The sequence below is a fragment of the Cryptomeria japonica genome, chromosome 9 (assembly GCF_030272615.1).
Source record: "Cryptomeria japonica chromosome 9, Sugi_1.0, whole genome shotgun sequence".
Lineage (NCBI taxonomy): Eukaryota > Viridiplantae > Streptophyta > Pinopsida > Cupressales > Cupressaceae > Cryptomeria > Cryptomeria japonica.
The window spans coordinates 513643577-513666031 of record NC_081413.1 but is presented as its reverse complement, the minus strand read 5'-3'; the positions used below and the strand labels follow the sequence as shown (position 1 = coordinate 513666031).

The 22455-nt window shown below is 38.7% G+C and overlaps 1 protein-coding gene across 3 annotated transcripts in view; it reads right to left on the bottom strand.

Moving 5' to 3' along the window:
* The window catches only part of LOC131066943 (phytyl ester synthase 1, chloroplastic), a 190142-nt gene that overhangs the window by 45011 nt on the left and 122676 nt on the right, over nucleotides 1–22455 (bottom strand). The window lies entirely within an intron of this gene.

The following is a 22455-nucleotide window of genomic DNA, read 5'->3' as shown; positions in this document are numbered from 1 at the left end:
TGAACGTGAAAAACAAGACATACAAGGTTAAAATGCATGGGCGCTCCTGTCCCTCTCCAAGGGACCAGAGCGATGAGGTTGATATTCATTATTCTTCCCATGCTTGGACGCCGATATCCTTCAAATTGCATTAAATTGCCAAATTCGCTAAAAAACTTGAAATATTTTGATTAAATTGGCATTTAATGAGTGCGCTTAGCATTTAATAATTAATTTAAGCCTTTTAAAAATCAAAATTATTAATTACAAAGGCATTTAAATTTAATTATTATTAAATTAAATTTAAAATTGGGGCGCTTGGGGATACTATTTTAATGTTTTTTACAAAAGTCGGCCTCTCCTTTTATTTGAATTTCGTTTATTATTGGCCTTATTTCCAAAAGTCGGCCTGTGGGAGAGTATAATGGTGAGCCCCTATATAAGAGAGGTATTTTGAAGCATTTTAAACCATCATTTAATCATTCATTCATATGCGATTTGGAGAGGCAATAAAGGAGTGCGAAATCTGGTCCAAGGAAGAGTGCGAACTTTGTTGGAGGCTAGAGTTGGAGCGAATTTTCCTCAAGGCATTAAAACTAAGAGGTGGTGAAGTTAATAAAGAAGGCGCATTTTGCTAGAAGACTTCGATCTTCATTTTGCCTAGCGAATTTCCTAATTTTGTATCTTTTTTAGAGTTAGTTCTCAAGAGAGGTATGGCAAGATCTCCCTTGTCCAAATTTTGAATTTTGAATTCCAAATTGCATAGCTATATTTAGGAAATGATAATTCAAAGATTTATCATGAAGTTTCCTAAATTTAAACTTTAATCTAGCCTATATTTCTATATTGCAAAATCTATTACTCATTATGAAATGTTGTGTAGGTGTCACGATGGCGACCCCAAAGGCAGGAGCATCCACCAGTCGTCCAGCCCTCATGAAGGAAGATCAAAAGAACGAAGAATTGGAGACCAAGATCGTGTCAAAATGGAGCAACATTGGAGATACCAACTTGGGAAACCTCAGTGTGAAGAAGTTTCGAGAGGTCCCTTACATTGGCAAGCCATCACCTGTCGCAAGGAGAATAATTGAAAGTGGCATTATTAAGGCGGCCGGCTTACCTCCAGCGATCCAGTGCCATGAGTTGATGATCGAGTGTGCCCGCCATTATGACCCACAGTCAAGATCGATCGTGTCCAAGGAAGGAAACACTTTGGCTTATCTTTTAGATGAGGCTATCAGTGAAGCTCTTCATCTACCAGAACATAAAGACATGATTTACAAAAGCTTGGAAGGAGCCAGGTCCATGTACGAAGATGATCCAGACACTTGCTTGAGCATCATCAACAAGAATTGGTTACTCAAGATTCCAAACACACCACATAGGATCGACTTCCAGGAGGAGTACAGAGATTTGATAACATTACTCAACCGAGCCACAGGAGCTCCTCAGGCCTTCTATTTTGAGAAGTGGATGTTCTATTTCATCCAAGTGATAGTTCAAGGAAAAGGAACAATTCATTGGGCTAGAATGATTAGCCATTGCTTGGACGTGTAGTTAAGAAGACTGAAGGCTACTAAGTCTTTCCACATGAGTTCATACATCATATATGCCTTGATCAGGAGTTTTGAATATGCAGGACTACCTCACAGAGGAGTGATCGGAAGAGGGCCCGGGGAAGTCAGAGTTTGTGATTCCTATGTTCATTTGCATCATCCACCAGGAAGTGACTACAAGTTAGTCAATGATACCTTCACGATGAACATCACCAGGACATTGCAAGGCGGGATTCACAATCGACTATCTCAAGATGCACAAGAGCTTGTAAAGAGGTATGGTGCTTGGTTCATCCAATTTCAGAAATTTACATATATTAGAGTTCATGGATGTCCTTCACCTCCCTACATGTTGCCGAGATATCCGACAGACAGGATAGTACTACTTGAGGTAACTAGACAGTTGGCAGCTTATGCGAAAGCATTTAGACACCGGCATGGAAATGGAGTTCCTGTGCCTATCATACTAGGAAATTCAGTTGAGGTATATCCTAATGCTCTAGCCATGGATGATGCAGAAAGAGAGTTGGCCTTATATTCATTTTCATTCTTTGCCTTGAGAGAGAGTTTTGATCCTTATGGGTATATAGAAGAGACAGTCGGTAGAAAATACAAGCATGAGTTTCAGGTAGAGGACTTTTGGATGAATCTCTCAGATGATTTTGAAGTAAAAAGAAAGATGCATTCCAGATTGCCTTTAGACTTCATCAGGAAATGCAAAATTTACAGAGTGGCCGACCAAGCTCAGGACACTGGCAGACATCTCCAATCATCCTATGACCGAGAAAGCAAAGCAGTGAGGATAGATTGGAATGAACCTGAGATTTTGGATCTAGATGCTTTGATGGCTCCAGTTTTGTCTTGCACTCGCAGATGGGTTGATGTGCACCATCAAAAGTTGAGAGAGCAGAACATATCTATGACTTTTACTTTGGAGGAAAGACCAGGAGAAGGAGGAGCAAGTGTAAGTGAAGGTAATCCTCATCCCAAAAGCACGAACGAAGGCAACCTTCGAAGCGCAAGTGAAGGCAATCCTCATCCTAGGGGCTCAAAGAGGAAAGAGAGACCTGAAAAAAAGGAATCCTCCAAGAAGAAGCAAGAGGCCAATTGAGATCGTTCATCCGGCACATCTTCTCAACAAGAGAAGAGGACACTTGAAATGGAGGAATCTATGGAATCAATGGTACAGAACGATAAACATGAAGAAGGACAGGCACCTCAACGTTCATCAAGTCGATCTCTCCAAGTCAATGAGCTACATGAAGACAATAATGGTGATGAAGTGACATCTCCTCTCAGAGAAGAAGAAACATTGCCTAAAGAGATACAAGTTAGAGAGACGAGGTCTGCCATTCCAGATTGGTTGAAGGAGAGATTAACAAGGGTGATTGTGATCGAGGACGAAGATAATGTGATTGATTTAGAAAGCCTTGTTGGAAATTCTCAGGAAGTGACAGAAAAGAGGAAGGCCACTAAGATGTCCAAGATGATCAGAGATAAGACAGGATCCAGGAAGTTGCAGATAGCTACACCAGCAGTGGACAAATATGAAGGTGAAATCCTCGCAGAGGAATATGATGTAGAAACATTTGAGCTTGGTCCACTCACAGCCGAACAGACACTGGATGAGGCAACCGATTCGTTTGAGGCACTAAAAGACAAGCTTAGGGAAGAAATGGAGAAAAATAGAAAGCTTGAGAGAGAGAGAGGTGCATGGAGAGGCTACTTTAGCCATCTCAATCAGCCTTTGGGACGTCAGGATCCAGCAGTATCTCCTGTGCAGGCACTTCCCATTGAATCAGTTGGTGAGGCAGAGAGAGTCAAGAGTTTGGTCCAGCTTATGAGCTCTTGGATTGACAAATCCCATACAGTTGCTATTGAATTTACAACAAGAATGATGCAGACCATCCACCGAGCTATCCAAGTTCTTGAGATCATCCACAACCTAATGATAACTGTAGCCGCCTTTGCCCATACTAAGGATGTTATCATTCCTGTCCTGCAGGTAACAAGGCAAACATCAAGGAAGATCCTAGCACAAGAAAAGATAATGGATGGAGGATCTCATAGTTTACTCCAATGGTCAACTTTACTCCAGATGAAGGAAGTTCTTTTTGAGGACATCAGTAACAAATGCAATCAAGTTGAAGAGATTATCCATCCGATCCAGGACAAGGTGTTTGAAGTATTATGTACTATTCTTGGCAGGAGGATCGAAGTTGAGACAGATGTGGATTTGCAAGAATTAGAAGAAAGAGTCAAGGTCATCTTTTGCAAAGATGAGAATGTTATTACGGATGAGCAACGGGATCAAATGTTTGCTACCATGCTCCTGATTGAGAAAATTAAAGAACTTGAACCTGGATGGGACACTGCTCTTCTCAAGGCTTTCGATCAGGTCATCCACTTGGAGGAACGAATGAGGAATCTTCCTGAGATTCCAATTGCTGAGATTGAAGGAATCGTGTCTAGATTCATTGCATATGCTAAAAAAGAGCATTGGAAAGGAAATAAGATTCTAGAAGAAAGGTTGTTATAGATGATGCGGCACCTTAATTGTCATTGGTCTATGTCTCCTAGATTTTTGTGCCAAATTAAATATTTGGCTATGCATTTAATATTGTTCAATAAAAAGGGGGCTATTTGTAATAAACCCTAATTAGGGTTTAGGTGTCATAATCTTGGCCATTGATCTTCTTTTTGATCTGAGCCATTCATTGTAATTGAGGATGCTATATATACCCTCACTCCTTTTCATTTTGTAATTAGAAACAGTTAGCAATAAGAAATAGTTAGAAGTTTAGAGCTCTTGGAGAGAAGAAAGTTACTTTGTAGCAAGATTGAGCTTTGAAGAAAGAATTTCAAGCAATTGTTGTTCATTTTGGCTTTGAGATCAATAAAATATTGAAGTTATGGTGTTTTGTTGCAATTCTCGTGGCTATCTTCATGGTTGTTTATTTTCTTGAATCATTCTCAGTCGAAGTAGTATTTAAGTTTGAAGGACTAAATGTTGGGCTTGATCTTTGGTGAGATTCACGTTCCAAACCACTATCTTCTTACTGATTGTGGGAACGCCTTGTGTGGTCAACTGGAGAGACTTGAATTACTTAAACCTTCAATAGTCATTGAACTTTGGATATGTGCCTTTGTGGTAGTGTCCATGATCTTTGATGAATTGAAAGATCATTTGTTACCTTAGAAGATCGCATCAATTTCAGTTGAGTTGTTATTTCATGGCAATATTGAAATTGGTCGAATCCTGCCAAGTCTAAGCCTACATCGAGTCATTCTTAGGATTAGCTTAGAATTTACCCCTTGCAAACTCTACCTTTTGATCTTTTTGAGAACTTGTTAGTTTAGGGAAATCTTGTTCCTGCAATTCGGATACGTAAGGCCCCTTGATGAAACAGCAATCACAACGACCACTGGTGCTTATCCACACGTAGAGACCCTACATAAAAGAACATTGGAGTCACCTTGATTGATCCTTTTTTTGCGACATCTTCAGCAATCAGAGACTTTATTCAAGAGAGGATAAGGTACCCTTGGGTATTTTATTCTGTGTATGATTGTGTACAAAATACACGTCAACAGGTAGGTACATTGAAGTTTGTGCCACCTTCCATGAGTTAGGTACATTGAATCTGGACATGTTGAGGTGGACCAACTGGAGAAGTGATGACTGGAATGCCACCTCGTCTGACACTTGGTTGATGCCAATTTGATGTTGTTGAGAAGCTAGCTTTAATTAACTCTTCTGAAACTATTTGCTTCTTCAACGAACCCTTGCTCTAACTTCTTTTGTCTTTGATGTGCAGGATGATGATGTACCTCACCTTGGAATGTTGGATTGGAAGAGGTTATTCCTGATGATGTTAGTCCGAAGAAGGCCGTCTTTGTCAATGCTAGACTGGAGGAGGTCGCCCTTATCCTTGCTTGATCTTCTTGGAGGAGACCGTCCTTGATCTAGCTTGATTTTCCAACTTCGGGGTTTCCATTTGATGCCTACACAAAATATATAAAGTTAGTCCTTGATCATTAAAGGGTAGAAAATAAGACTCAAAAAGAAGGATTTAATATATTAATTAGGAAACTTCATGATAAATCTTGAGTTATCATTTCCTAATTAACCATGCAATACTTAGATTTTTCCAAAACAAATGTCCAAAAATCAAACTTTGAACAAGGATGCTAGGATAGTTTCGCCATACCTCCTCTTGAGTATTAAACTCTAAGAAATGATGCAAAAAATGGATTTTGCTAGGCAAAATTTAAATCAAAATTCTTCTTTGGATGAATTGAGCCTCCTCTAGCTTCAAAAAGAATAGACTCCACCCTCTTTGATCTTCAACACTCAGCAGAAATTCGCTCCACTCTAGCTAGATTTCGCTCCTCCAAATTGCACTTCAACCTCTGGATTCTGCCCCTCAAATAGCTCTCCAATTTCGCACTTAGGAAAGGATGAATGAATGATTAAACTTGAACAAAGCATCACCCATATATAAAGCGCTAACCCCTTTGCTCCCTCTAGGCCGACTTGGCAAAAAAAAGGTTAAAAATAAATAAATTTCCAAAAAAGGGGGGCCGACTTGGCAAAATAAGTGAAAATAAGGCCTTGTGCGCTCTACATTTAATTTTAATTTAATAAAAATTAATTTTAAATGCCTCCAAGATAGAAGTTCGATTTTTTAAGGCTTAAAGTTAATTTATTAAATGCCAAAATTTAATGTGAATTTAATCTTAATTTTCCACATGCCTTCAAATTAGCAATTTTAGCGGCCTAATGCAATTTGGAGAATATTAATTTTTTAAAACAAGGCTTAATGAGATTTCATGAGGGTTTCGCTCTGGACCCTTTCTGAGGGTCAGGAGCGACTTTTGATTTTTAGCCTTGAATATTCCACATTTCAACTTGAAAATCTCCTGGAGGGTAAATTGATATCCCGTTAACGTGTTGCACTTCAAATTTGACATTTTTTATCAGGAAAAATAGGTGAAAATGCAAATTTCGCACTGGACCTTCACTGAGGGTCAGGAGCGATTTTTCATTTTTTGCTCAAGTTTAGCACTTTTCAACCTCCAAAACTTCTTCAAGATGTTTCAACTAGGTCCTTTCATGGAATTGCAAACTTAGCTTTGTCAAATTTTGGGAAAAAGATGGGTTTTTGAAGTTTCTCGCTGTGGACCTTCAGTGAGGGTCCGTAGAGATTTTTTGATTTTGAGCTTGATTCTTCATCATTTTTCATTAAAACTTCATTCATCATTTGGCAATGCCTTCCCTTAATCCACTCCAACCAAATTCGCTTTGTTGTTGCAAGGTAAAATGAGGATTTTCAACAATATCGCTATGGGCCCTCTTTGAGGGTCCGGAGCGATTTTTCGCTGTGGGCCTTCACTGAGGGTCAGGAGCGATTTTTCATTTTTTGACCAAAATCATCAAGTTTTAAAGGCAAAATAATATTCATCACGCTTTTGGAGGTTTCTTCCCCTTATCCTAACCTTGCCTTAGCACCATTTTGAAGAAAACATGCATTTTTTGAAAATCTCGTTGTGGGCTTTCAGTGAGGGTCCGTAGCGATTTTTTGATTCTAGGCAAATTTCTTCATCTTTTAATCTTCAAATCACCTCCAAGGCATGACACATCATGTTCTCCTCCTGTCCAAGCAAGATTTTATCTCAATTCTTCAAACCAAGGAGAGAAAACTGGAAAATCGCTATGGGCCCTCTCTGAGGGTCCGTAGCGATTTTTGTAATTGCCTTCAAAATATTGATTCTCAACAATTTCTTTTCACTTCAAGGCTTTTCAAACATCGTTTCTAACCCATGCCTAACCTTAGCTTTCCTCAAACTTGGATGAAAACTTCCCATTTTAGGTTTCTCGCTGTGGGCCTTCAGTGAGGGTCCGTAGCGATTTTTTTATTTTGGGTTGATTTCCTCTTGTGTTGATCCTCCAAATTATATTCAACGGATAGAACATGCTTCCCTTCATCCCTTCCAGTCATAAAATCACTTTGATCTTGCAAGAATAATGCATATTTGAAAATCTCGCTGTGGGCCCTCTCTGAGGGTCCGTAGCGATTTTTGCTACCTGGACCAAAATGCTTCACTTTTTGTCTAAAAATCACTTTGCCAAGGAAGATATCATCTTGCGCTTTGCTATGAATAAAATTTCATGTTCAAGAAAGGTCCAAAAATGTGCACACAAAGAAAATCGTTGTGGGCCCTCTCTGAGGGTCCGTAGCAATTTTTCCTTTCTTGGGCAAAACTCCTTCAATTCATCATCTTTGATCATGTCTGGATACTTCATTATGTTCATTCTATCCTTCATCATGCTCTTGACCAAATAAAACTTGCAATGATCCTTATAAGATTTCTCGCTGTGGGCCCTCTCTAAGGGTCCGTAGCGACTTTTCTGTTTTCAACAAGGTCCTTCATCATTTGTAGCCAAAACTTCCTTAGGTGAGTGGAGAAAGTCATTTATTTTCCATTTATGATCAAAACTTGGTCTCTTTTCATTGCAAAATGAAGGAAATCAAAATCTCGCCCTGGGGCCTCTCTGAGGGTCAACAGCGAAATTTGACTTTTTGAACTCTCTATCAAGATAATTTTATGGAATATAACATTTAAGTATTACTTAAACTTTAAGTTATATTCCATATATACTTTCAGGATGTTTGAGAGTGGTTTCAGACCTCCAGGAGTTATATTGCAAAATCTAGTTTTTGGAGGTTTTTCAGTTTCCAGACTTAGTCAAATTTCAGGATCAGGACTTTCAGACTTAGCCAAATTTCAGGACCAGGACTTTCAGACTTCATCAATTACCAACTTGACCTAACTCAAGCAGAACCTTCTATCCAGGTGATCCCCTTGGCGACACTCAAAATGCAAAGGCTAACTGACAAAACCCTAAAAGACCTAGAAAACAAACCCTAAAAAGCAAAAAAGCAGGGGTCCCCATTTGCAATGGGGCGATGTGTGAAAACGTCACAACAATACCTAAGATAATCTTGACATTTCAGCATTTATCATTGATTTAGGCTTTGTCCTTGTGAGGGAACACACTTTATCTCACCATTACTATTGTGGAGGTGTAAACAACAACATGGGGTTTGACTTAGGCAAGCCCTTACAAAACACAACCATTTCCCCATTTTTTGTATGTATAGGTCTAAATCCAACAACAAGAAGTTGCTAGAAAAGCAAAAAAGACATTGACAAACATTTTCAAACTTCGAACGGATGAAAACCTCAAGCATTGGGCACCCAATGCCTCTGTCCTACCAATTTTTACCTAGTTTTCAAGAGACAAGTGTACAAAGGGTCCTAATCCCATTTTCAGCAGCCTCCTAAGCATCCACAATCATCAAACATAGGCATTCAATGCTTTTGTTCAGCACAACCAACTCCAAATTTTAGTTCCAAGTTTTTCTCTGTATCTAAATCTTTTGTGTTTTGTGTTTTCATTTTGTATATGTTGTATTTTGTCAAACTTAGTCATTTAGCCATTGTTAACACAGTTCATTCATACACATTTCACAACCTCAATCTTTTTGCAACAATGGAACATAATCCCAACACCTAGCTCTTCCTTGAGGACAATACCTAGGCTTATTTGTGTTCTAATGTCATGAAGGATTGAGATCTTCTAGGATGCATTGATTAGTCTAGGGATCCCATTTCCTCCATTTCAATACCCTAGAAAAACCCTTTTAGCAAAAACTCAACCTTTGAAACACTATCTAATGTATGATTCAACACATCAATGGCTAGAAACAAATACATTCATAGGATATCCATGTGAACTTCAATGAGATCAACATTCCCATTTCTTTGGTAGAAATTTGGCAACATAACTATGTAAAATAAATTCCATACATCCTCTATCCCACACCTCCAATATTTAGACTTAAGGAGGCCTAGACAACCACACAAAAACATAACATGGGCTTGAACAAGGTCCCTAATACCATGTTCCACCATCATGGAATAGAAAAAAAATATTACAAAAGCATTTTTGACTTCCATCACTCAAGTTGCAATATTTAACTCTCAAACACTCCCCCATAAAACACTAATAACATCTTACACCCACTAATAATGGAAGATGCTCTTCCAAGTCCACTACATTGCTTCATTATAACAATATTTTTTAGTCCACAAAGAATAATAAAATAGTTACATATGTCCCCAACCTCACATGCGCATCCTATTTTGTCCACTCCATGATAATTGTAGATACATAAATTATTTGCATGTTTACCAGCAACTAAATTACAACAGACCTTAGGATGTGTTGTCCTCATTTTTGAATTTTAAAAAATGTGACAACCCTTACCAAATTTTGGTTTAAATGTATCGTTTTTGTCGCCAAGGCACGTTTTACAGTGCAAAACTCACATTTGTTAGTGTCAAATCATTGGGGGGTGTCTTTGCCATCATTGTCCAAGTTTTGATGAGTTTTGGTCTTCATTTTCCTAGTTTTTTGTGCAATTTCAGGTTTCAGAGCAGTCACTACAAGTTGAAGATTTTACTTTAAGGCACACTTCCCAAGGCAAACTTTTTGCTTCTTGTTGAACTAGACTAATCTTTGTTTAATTTTCAATCTGCGTTTCAAATTTCATTGCGTTTCAAGTTTGTTTGCTATGTTTTTCCTTCAAAATCAAGTTTTATTCTTTCGACTGCAAGTCTTCTTTTGCAAGTTAAGAGTTTTCTTTTGTTTTAGTGTTTAGGGGTTTTTCCTAGCAATTACAAGTGAACTTTTTAAAAGGCTTGTAACTTGTAACTTGCTTTTTATTTCCCCTTTCCCCTTTTTGTCTTTTAAGTTGTTTGTAGAAACTTTTTAGAAAAATTAAAATTACAAGTTTAATGAGAACTTGTAACTTCTCAAAAAAGTTCCTACTTTGTGCTTTTAAATTGTAAAAGGGGTTTTATTTCCCTATTACAAGTCTGTTGTAGGGGTTTTATTTTCCCATTGCAAGTCGATTTGTTCTTTATTTTTGTGCTCTTCTTCCCTAAAAACCCGAAATCGCTCAAGTGAAGAAAAAGTAATTCAATTTAAAACTTGTAAAGGGGTTTTAAAAACCCGATTGCATCTTTGGAGGGCACATTTGCTTGTAGTTTGAAAGGAAGAACCCGACCTGCACATTTGCTCTCACAAATCTGTCTTTTGTAGCTTTCTTCCACAAAATCCGTCCAACATTCATGTAAAATCTTTGGGAATCAATGTTGGTTGCCACGTTTTTCACCAAAAACGGATTGGATGAACACGTGAAGCATTTTTTAAGGTATTTTTGAAAACATTTTTGAAGATGTTTTTGGAATACACCCTTTGCTGGTTATTACCACATTTTGAAGCATGAGAATCGCCTTCTTGCCACATTGCAAACACGTCTTGCACATCCTCCATTAATGAGTGTTTGAAGTCAAGCATATCTCTCCTTCTAAACCCTTTTTTTGTGGAAGGGTTTAAAGGCAAAACCAATTTTGTTTGCTGATTGCAATCATAATGTGGTGGCTTCCTTATCTATTTATAGAGCATTTCAGTTCTTCCCATTTTGCTAAAATCTTAAATGCAAGTTGTAAATGTGCAAGATTTTCCCCTCTTTCATTTTTCCAATTTACTTGTATTTGGGTTTTCAAAACCTGATTACAAGTAACTGTGGTAATGTTGACCTTCCCCCTTTGGTAAAAAGAGTTAATCTTATTTTTACAAAATTTACAAATGTTGAAGAATTGCCACGAGACTCATTCATTTGATTTCGGGTTTTACAAATCTGATTACAAGTTGAAGTTTTTCCCTTTTTCCAAGTTGTAAAGCTGAAAATATTCCTTCCCATACATGTACATGGCCGTCCAAATTTGCCATCTTCTCCTTCATGTCAAAATCCCTTTCTCACCATTTCATCCATTCATTTCACTTTCATCCATTTTTCCCATTTAAAGTCTACTTGCAGTCGAAATTTTAAAACCTGATTGTAATTGTGTCTTCACTTGCAGTCAACCTTCCAGAACCCGAAATTGGTCCAAAATGCACTCAAAAACACTTTAAAATGAGTCTTAAAGGTCCAATTACAGGTGCAAACTTGTATTTTCCCATTACACATAAGAAGTCACATGTTTGTTCTCCATAATTGCAAGTTAATGCTCTTGTTTTTCCACAGATGTAATGAAGTTTCCAGAACCCGACATTCACTTGTGAGCCTACTTTTGCATTAATTTATCGCTTCCCATGTCAGTCATGTTTGCACACACAACCTACCAAATCAATAAATTAAGGAATGGGCCTTATTCTGCAAGCAGATTCCAAGATTGGAGGAAGATACAAAGAAAGAACAATAACATGATGGAGCCACACAAAGAGATGGATAAGTGATATGAATGGTTGAGAGCATAGAATGCTTTCAAGACAGAGATAGGCTTCTTACTTCAGCCTTGCAAAGAACTTCCCTCCTGAAAAGCCAGTACTACCCCAAGCAAAAAGATAAGATTGAAGTTCGTTGGCAAAAGAACACAAAGAACATTAAGGATACAAATTCCCGTTCTGGTTTGAGATGTCTTCACAAATCCTTAATACTTCAAGTTCTAGTATCCTGAAGCAGCATGAAGATTTTCAAAATAGAGGATGATGTAGTTAGAGTTGTGTCTTTGAACACAGAAAATAGTTTCAATTATGTTTTTGCAATTTTGTTTTGACAAGTTACATGTAATAAATTGTAATTGGTGTCACTTTACTTGCATTTTCGTAAAATTTAATTACATGTAAAGCAACTACAAGTTGAATTAGATTAGGCCTATCATTGGAATAAGTCATGGTGGTTGAGAGAATTTCTCAAGTTAGTTAGGAACCTCCCACCTTTTTCTCAAGGCTCCTCTCCTATATATACTTGAGGGGGTCTATTGTAATTTTTTTCTTTTGGCAATCCAACAAAATTCTGCCAGTTTGTATGTGCACTCTAAGACTTTGAGCTTAGATGTAAATCAGATTGCTTTCAATAAAAGAGGCAAGTTGTGTTGAGACTTTGTGCCAATTCAAGTTGTTATGTGACGACATTTTCTGGAGTTGATTGTGATTTTTGTTCTATTGTGCAAGAGGGATTTAAATTCAATCTTGCAGACTTTGAGCTGCTAATTGTATTTAGAGTTATATGTTTGGTTTCAGATTTGGTCTTGCAGACTTTGAGCTGCTTATCATATTTGAAGCTAGTGTGGAAAGATCAAGTGGGAAGATAGCTTGTAGACTTTGGGTTGCTTCTATTTTTAAGACTTGTGCATGTAAGGTGAAGTGCATCATGTAGTTAGACTTTGAGCTGCTACATACTGTGCTTGGTTACCAGAAAATCATCTAAAAAGGTTGATAGGAGAATAGATAGTTGAAGACTTTGAGCTTTCTTTTTGTTTTCCCATCCCGGAGAAGTGAGGGAGGTCTTTGTGCTTTCATGGAAACTTTGCTTCCCATTATGTTCCAAATCCTACAAAAAAGTCTCATTTTTGTATTTGTTGTTACTTATTTCCAATTGCTATTACTTTTCTGTGAAGAGAAAAGAGTATAGTTTTTCTTGAAAGAAGAAGAAAGATTGTTGTCTCACCCATATTAGATTAGTTTAGTTTGTAAATAGGGAGAGCCTTCCCTAAATTAGGAGAGTATCATACACACTGCAGCTGAAACCACAATTTTGCACATCCCCCAAGTGTACAAAATTTTCAACCAACAGGATGTACAAAGTGAATAGCACACCTAATCCTAACATATTCCACCAAAGTACCATACACAATAGTGCTTGCCTCAGAGTGCACATCAATTATAGCATCCTTTTGTTTCAGCGACACCTACACATTTAATTGCATCGAGGCTTGTAGATAAAAAAAATTGGGTGTGCGTTGTAGAATTTGCCTGTGGTATATATAAAAGAGGCATTACAAAAGACCAAAGAAACACTTGTGCAATTTCAAAATCATGTTGCTTGTCTTGCAACCATTGTAAAACATTCACACACTTAATTCAATTTTTTTAACAGATTAGGATGAATGAATGGACAAATGTTTTTAATAATGTCCACAAGGCCAAACATGTAATGTCCTCTTCTTTTTCGTGATCACTCAAGGGGCAAGATTAACCCATTTCCACATTCCCGTGGGTTATGCGTCGTTAGCGAATGTGTTTTTGGCTTAAGGAGACTTCATGAAGATTATTTTTAACTACCTATGGATAACTTCATTTTATAAGTCACTTTATCAAGTCCAAACTTTATAAAGTGACTGTGTGAAATAAAGTTTATAATTTAAGTGTAAGGGAATTCAATAAAGTCAAGTTATTAAGAATTTTGCTTGCGTCCTTGGCATGGAGATGGAAAAATATTTACCTTATAAAATTTTGAGTTTGGTTTTTTGAGGAAAGCTCTCACAGCCTTATATATTCTTGCTAGGAGCACATTTTCATGTTTTATGGATGATAAATATTTTCTAAAGGAAAAAAATACGAGAAGCTTCTCTGAGGACGCAGCCCCTAAGAGAAGACGTGGGTTGGACATAGCCCCAATCCACAGCGTGTGTGTGGGAGTAGTTTGAAACACCTTCTGTGCTTGGTTGAATTGAATTTCGATAGGGTTTCAACCCCGATTTGTGCATTTTGCGACTTGTTTAGGACTGTGGCGATAAGTTTGTGAGCATAACGAGTTTCTCTCTTCGAACGGCCCTAATCCTTTATCAATGTGGAGGAATGTTGGTCTAGTGAAGACTATAGGTGGATGTCTTTAGTTGAACATGGGAGGAAGGGTCCTAGTGGCGCCACTTCAAGGGCGCCCCTATATCAAACTCCCTAGGCATGCATAAGGGATTGAAAGAACTCCCCAATAGACTATCTTTGGTTTGCTATCAAGTGCTGCAGATGTTTGGTGCGATATGTGCCAATTTTGACTCAATGGACAATCACCAGCTATGAATTCAGGTTTGGGAATATGCTTTTGTACAGCTAGAAATCTCTAACAATGATATCAATTATGACTTTTGGGATGCTAAAACACTTTTACTTGCATTTAGCAATGTCCTTGCCAAAATTGCAAATGAATAGGATTTTGAATATGTGGTTGAAAAGTGAACTCTAGTCCTTCAACTGGAAACATTTCCAGAATTGTACGTATCTCCTTGTACTGTATGAAATAAAATCATAATCAAATACAGAATGTTTTGGACATGTAGATACTTGGAAAATAATATATATATTATGGTGAAAATTCTCAGCAATGATGTATGTTGTTTCAATTTAGTGTAATTATTTATGTTTTGGCAAGAGGGAACATTTATCAAACAAATTCAGAATCTGTAATCAGAACTCACAACAGTAATCAGAATTCAAACAAATAACTAGCCAAGTGTTTGATGCCATGCCCTGAGATAAAAATCAGTAAGAACATTAAACTAGAAATTTTAGGACAAATTTAGAAGGGTCTTTACCTACGAAACCCGGGGATGCGTCCCCTACCTGAAAACCCCCGTCCCAGTCCCGGGGACGTTTCGGGGACTTGGGGACGGCCAGGGGACGTCCCCCCCCCTCCCCAAATTGTCAGAATTTTGAGGGGACGTCCCCGAAACAGGGGGACGGCTTCCCTAGCTGTGGGGGACGTCCGTACGTCCCAGGGACAGCTGGGGACGGATTGGGGATGTCCCAGCCGTCCCGAGGACGGCTAGACGTCCCCCACATCTAGGGCTAGGGAAAAATATTAAAATTAAAAAAGTCGTATTTTCATTTTCTTTTAATGATGTTTTTTGCGTAATTGAGGGAGTGAAATATCTCATGAAGGGTTTTTTGCCAATAGAAAAATAACACCCGACACCTATATAAAATAATAAAAGTATTTTTGGCCTCGCGGGGCGCTGCCCCTCGACCCCGCCCTGTATCGCGACAGGGAGCACGCAAGGGGCGCTGCCCCTTGACCCCAACTTGGGGGCGCTGCCCCCAAACCCCCGTCGAAAAATATAGGGGGAAACTGCACTGATGGAAGTAGTGAAAATTTAACCTCCAAGTCTGATTAGGCTCCATTATGTATGTTATTTCTTTAATATCTATTATGATATGCACATTGACAATGTGAATGAATTGAAATTCTGAATTATGAGTGCATATTGAGTATTGAGTCTATTGATAATGTTGTATGTTCGATGTTTGCATTCTAAAATGTTTTCATAGTATCATACACATGCTATATCCATGTTTTCATATGAATATAATGTATAGATGCATGCTTTATCCATGTTTTCATATGAACATTTAGAATTTTCCTATATATTTTAAATTTTCCCTATATTTTATATAGTCGTCCCCTTTGTCGTCCCCCCCCCCCCCAAAATTGGCGAAAAAATTTGCCGTCCTGGAAACTCGTCCCCCTGTCCCCCCGTCCCCCCGTCCCGGAAACTTGGGGTAACGTAGGTCTTTACTAAACAACCTATGGGACCCACGGGTAGCCAACAAAGAAAACCATGCAAAGCCCAAAACACTGTGCCAATTAAACCTTCATTTCCTTCTACATCTTGGATCTTAGATACTGTGTATCTTGATTAGGTAGTCTGCAACTCTTGTTATCTTTTCTTCTTCAAATAGATTACTCAAGGTGTTTACATTTAGTGTCTACGTATAGTCGATCCAAATATCCTTGTAGGTTGGACACTCCATGATATAATACCATTCTGTCTCCACTACTCCTTGAGTGAAATATCTACATCTTCTATCTACCCACCCCTCTTTAGTTATCATCCATATACCAATTCCGCATTTGAGTTGAAATGAGTTGGCTCTTATATGAGCAATTAACATTTTTGCTTCCATTTTATTTTCATTCCTATGTAGTTCTTTTGTGTATAGTCATGTGTGGGATTGAAATGTTTGATATAGTATTCCTTTTTTGTAATATCCCCGTTAATTGTTTTCACAAAGTTACATTCAACACAACACTTGTTAATGTTAGGAAATGAAAACAGATTGCTGCTGAAAGTAACCCTCCACTTTCTAATCACTGAGAGCCCAATCTGGGAGGGTGAAAGCATACAATGTTAAGGGGATCATTAGATGCCAATATCTGAAAATGATTACAATCTTCGGGTGGCAAGCCAGCCCCTTCCGCTTATACAGCGGGATATTAAAACAATGCAATCACTTGGTGGTAAACCAGCCAAGACAAGCCAAAGAACTGAAGAATGCAATCACTTCTAAATATAAGAAATATTACTAATCTAAGATAGGCGGCTAAGCCAGCCTCTTCCACTTATGCAGTGGGACAGCAGAAAGCCAAAATGTTGATGTTAGTACTACTAACCAGCATTACAATAAATATGAAATTTGATAATCAAGTGTTTATTATAAGCTGACAATTGCAACAACACCTCCAGTCATCACCTAACCACCCAATCTACTCACTCTCTCAAAAACACACCCAAAATCCAACTTTCAAAAATCTGATATATATGACAACAGGCTGGAAATGCATAACCAGCAACACTAATCCACACCAAAAATATCCTAACTCACTCAAAACCCACTCAAATCACCCAAGAACACACCCAAACCAACAACAAGCATTGAGCGACCAAGTACGAACTGGAAAACAGCAGCAATATGACCCCAAACACTCAACACGCAACCCAAAGCACTCCCAGCATAAGGCGTTTACAGCAGAAAACTTCGACTTGCATAATAAAATTTAATACTCCAAGAAAACCAACAAAAACTTACAAGATGAATTGTCCATGACATAGGAGATGAATGAGCGAATACCCAAAATGACCTGATGCACACACAAGGAGCTACGAACGAAAACACGCTTCAGCACACACCGCGACCAGCAACATGAACACTCAGAAAAAACTCCAAAATCTCTGAAACTGACACACAAATCTGCAACATTGTTCCTCAAATCTACTCCTTTGGATGAAGAGCAGTCACAAGCTCAATTAGTTGTTGTATTGCAAGCAAGAAACCAAGCGATAGCTAGGAGGTATGCATTTCCGGAAGCTTCACTCCAAATTTTGGCAGCACTTCGTTATAATTTTCTTCATAGATGATGAATGAGAAGCCCTACCCTCTCATTTATAGATTTTGAAGGCTCAAATTCAAATGCCTCCAAATTCGCCCAAATCACATGTCATTTCATTCCACTCACATTTGGCGATTTATTTCATTTCATTTCCTTCAAGTATATGGCGCCCAAGATGAAAATCCACCACCTAGTCTTCAAGTTCGAACTTTTCCCTTGGTCCACACTTTGCAACATAAAAACATTATAACCAGTGTTCCACGGGCGTTGGGAACGGGGGGACCAAGGGCCTAAATTTGGGAACAGCGGCCAGGGGGGGGTGTGGTGGTGGTGCTCATATACTTATACATATATATATATAGTACTTGAAAAACTAGTTTTTAAAAGATGTATAACAGTAGAAGAATTATATTTCAAATGAAACTATAGGAAATACCAAGATTACTTAGATTCTAAGATTAGTAATACTAATTGCTAAATGCTAAATAAAATTTGACAAATGAAATTGTCAAATTGGAGATTTCTCATTTCTATCATATGAATATCGAAAAAGGAAAATGAAAAATATGAATATCTGATGCCATTGCAAAGTCTATAATAATAGAGATGATTACATGATTCATCATTACAATGAGTAGCCAAATACAAATACCAAAATACGTGTAGCAATAGCACTACAAAAGAGACTAGAGTCAAAGACAAAATGACAAAATTCAAAATTTAGCTAATGGAGGCCTCTAATCATCTGCAAACTCCTCCTCACTGGAACTGCTGGACTCATGAAGATCAAGGTCCCTCAAGCTCACACCAACTAGCCCTGCATGTGAAGTGGTAGGATCATCCTCATCAATCTATGAAGGCTCCTTTGGCTCTACATCCCATCGTATCGCTGGACTTTCCTTGTACACAAGTGTCTTGTGGTCCATGAGACACAAAGCACTGTGTACAACCACAAGCTTCTCTGCTCTCTTAAAGGTAAGTTTGTTCCTCTTAAGAGAGTGGATGAAGCTATATGTAGACCAGTTCCTCTCAGCAGCTGAAGAAATGGAAACCTGGGATAGCAGACGAATGGCTAAAGTGGTGGTCAAAGATTTCGGGCCATGACAATTCCACCATAAAAGTGGGTCCTCATGTGCCATAGTGTCTATATCCATCTTTGCTGCATCTGAATAACCTCTAAGAGTGGCAAATCTTCCCCACTCAATGCGCATTGTGCTGGCATCTCTGGAATCAAACATCTTCTCTATGCACCTAAAGAAACCCGCCTTCACCTCATCATCCTGAATCGGTGTCAATCTACCCGATCTAGCCTTGTACCACTTAGGATTAAAGGCAAAGGCAGCCATATGCAAAGGAGTGTTCAACTTGTCCCATCTACGCTGAATGATAGGCTGGATTTTCTCATTATAGAATGCTAAAGAGGGGTCCTTCACTCGCACAGCAGCCCTCATCTGGTCAAGCATAGAGTCAATGCACTCAGACACCTCTCCAAGGTTAGGTGCATCCCCATCCCCATATCTGATCACTTGGAATACTGGAGAAATGATGGAGACAATGTATTTCGCATCAGTCCAAAACACATCACTCTTCACTATCTCCTTCACCCTTCTCCCCTGCTCTGTCTTGGCCTCAGCCCACCTATTCCACTCATTAGTCATAACCATGAGTTGCAATGCCTCTTGCAACTCAATCATTCTCTCCAAGAGAATGAAATAGGATGCATATCTAGTCTCAATTGGTTTCAAGAACTCCTTCGCGAAGGTCTTGAAGAGTGCATGTGAAGTGTGGTGGTTGCAGATAAAAATCTGCACATCTCTCGCATCAGTGACCACTCCTCTAATCCAGTCTATCTTCCCCATGTCCTTGAGTGCATTGTTCATGGCATGCACACAACATGGGGTCCACCAAATGTGTCTATAGGCTGGCTCAATGAGTCTCCCTGCTGCTCTACACACATGGGCTGCATCTGTCACTACTTGGACCACATTTTGTGACCCAACCTCCTCAATAGCCTCCTTGAGGACCTGAAACTGGAAATCAGCATCTTTACGATGCCCTGTACAATCAACTGCTCTAAGGAAGTATGGGCCCTCTGCACATGTGACCATGACGTTGATGAGTGGACGATGGCTAATGTTCGTCCACCCATCCATAACTATGTTGCACCTCGATGCCACCCAACATGCCTTCATCTTCTCCATCAAAATATTGATCTTGGAATAGCATTTATCCAAGATCGAGGTCCTCATTTTCGTCTCCCCTGGTGGCACATAAGATGGTCCTCCCTTGGCCACCATAGCCATCATCTCCTTATAATAAGGAGACCGTGTAACATGAAATGGAATGTCATTGGCAAAGAAGAACTTGCCAATGGATTCATCTATCTCATCTCTCAGCTGCACATTAAACATGTCAGCAATGGGGTTGCTCTGTGGTGTCTGCAACCTACGTTTCTCAGCCCTGGCGGCAGTAGAAGTGTAAGTGGATGGAGATCCAAACATCATTCCTCCCATCTGCGAAGCATGAGAAGTATGTGGCACATTCTGGTTGCCCTGAAGTGCTGCCCTAGCAGGCAAAGTAGTAGGCATTGATTTAATCTCGAGGCTAGTTGGGCGCGTCCCCCCCCCCCCTTTTTTGGGCATGTCCTCCCATCAAAAACATCTCGGGGACGGGGGGACGGGGACACGACGTCCCCCGCCACTGCCACCCAAATGCCAGTGTCTATTTGTGATTAAATCTTTTTGTAATCTGTCTATTTGTTTCCATTTTCTTGCTGAAGTGCTGCTACCCCATACCTCACATCCATATAGTACTGCTGGAACCACAAGAAGCCCAAAAAGAGTTTCCTTAGTTTTTTAGTCCCATAGTTAAGCTCCTCTACATCTATTTTGCAATGAGTATAAAGCTTTCCATCGCCCTTGAATCCTTTTTTCTCTATATGTGCCTTTGAATCCTTTTTTCTCTATATGTTTCCCATTTGAGTTTATTATGGTAGTGAAGGGCAAGGTACTTATATTCATTACCATTTGTAAGGGGTTGCCCTTAAAAACCAAATTCCCTATAGGTACTTATATCCATTGGCCATTTGTAAGGGGTTGCCCTTGAAAAACAAATTCCCTATGAACCTCATTTCTCTTCAAGGTAAAGATCATGACCTTGAATTTGCTAGTGTTCAATTGCATCCCCACCTCATGGCAAAAAATTTCTAGAGCTTTCAAGTGTTCCTTCAAATCTTGTGTTGTTTATGCCATTAAGATAAAATCATCAACATATGGAAGCAACTTTATTACATAATTGGTCCAATGAACTCCCCCACCGCCAAATTTCTCTATCCATTCATCTAATTTGTCAATGCATATCCCAAATAGACTAGGAGATAATGGGCAGCACTGCTTGACCCCAATGACACTTTTGAAGCATTACCATAATCCCTATTTGGTTTGGATTTGGGCCCAAACTTGGTCATACAACCTATGAACAACAGCCCTATATTGTTCTGAAATTTCCTATTCTTCCACTCTACTCCACAGTTTGCTTATAGGTACCATGTCAAAAGCTTTCTTGAAATTAATTAAGCAACAAAAGACATCCCCTCCTTGTTTGTCCCAAACCTTTTCAATCAAGTGTCTAAGTGTAATGCAATGATCAATGGTAGAATGCTTTGGCCTAAAGCCCACTTGTCCTTTCGCCCTCTTTCGCTCCTTTTCAGCCCAAATACTAATTCGTCTTTATATCATGCTCCCAAAAAGTTTACCAAAAAGAGGATTGATCATTATAGAGTGGAAGTTTGAGGATTTATTGATGTCACCACTTTTGAGCAAGGGGATGAAAACACTAGTTGTCCAATTTGTTGTAAACCCATTTTAAATGACTCCATTGAATATTCTTTTGATGTGAGGCATGAGGATTTCCTAGCCCCATCTTAGTTATTATGATTGTAGGCCATCTATGTCTCAAACTTTACCCACCACAAGCTTTTTAATTCCTTCTTTAATATTGTCTGAAGAGAAAAGTTTAGTTCTTGAATTGATTACCGGAGGAGTATCTTTACCTGGAGCTCTCTCATATAGCTACTTTGCATATTCTAGCCATTGAAGATTTGTGATATTATTCTCTTTGATTGTGTTTCTTTGTTGCAACTCTTTCCAAAAGCCTCTTGGATTGTGCCTCCCAAGCGAAATCAACTCTTTTCTTCTTGTTTGCATGTAATCCTCTTTTTTCATTCCACTAGCTTTGCATATTCCTTGCTATTACCCCATATTTTGACCATTTTCTTTGCTGCCTTACAGCCTTCATCATACCACGGGTTTGTGGGGAAGCTATTCTTGTTGCTTCTTTTAGGCCTAGACCTTTCGCATGAGCTGAGAGCCTTGAGGATTATTGAGGTTATTGATGCTGCCTATTATTTCCTTGTTTGAATTGGCCAGCCCATTGGCTCCCATTTCATATGGCTGTTTTTTGAGCATTGTTCATAAGGTCCTTTGCTTCAATAGCAAAGTTGTGTAAATATGATACACACCTATCAATGTAATCTAAGTCACCACGTTCGAATTCGAATTCGAAGTTCGACAACTTTGAAATTCGAATGAAGTTTGATGAGGGAAAAATTCGAAATGTATAAAATTCGAATTAAATTCGCCATATGTAATTTTTAAATTGTTTTAATAAATATATGTAATATATCTATAAAATTGCCTAAATAGTTTAACATTGATAAATAGATTTGAAATTGTTACAAAAAGATGACATATTTATAAAATATAATTATAAACCATAGGAAACATATGCTAGGGCACGAACGACAGGCAAAAATTGTAGGCGAACTTCTCTTGCAGGCTGTGACTATCACGGGTTCGTGACTACTTCTCCTGCAGGCCGCGACTCACGACAGATTAAAT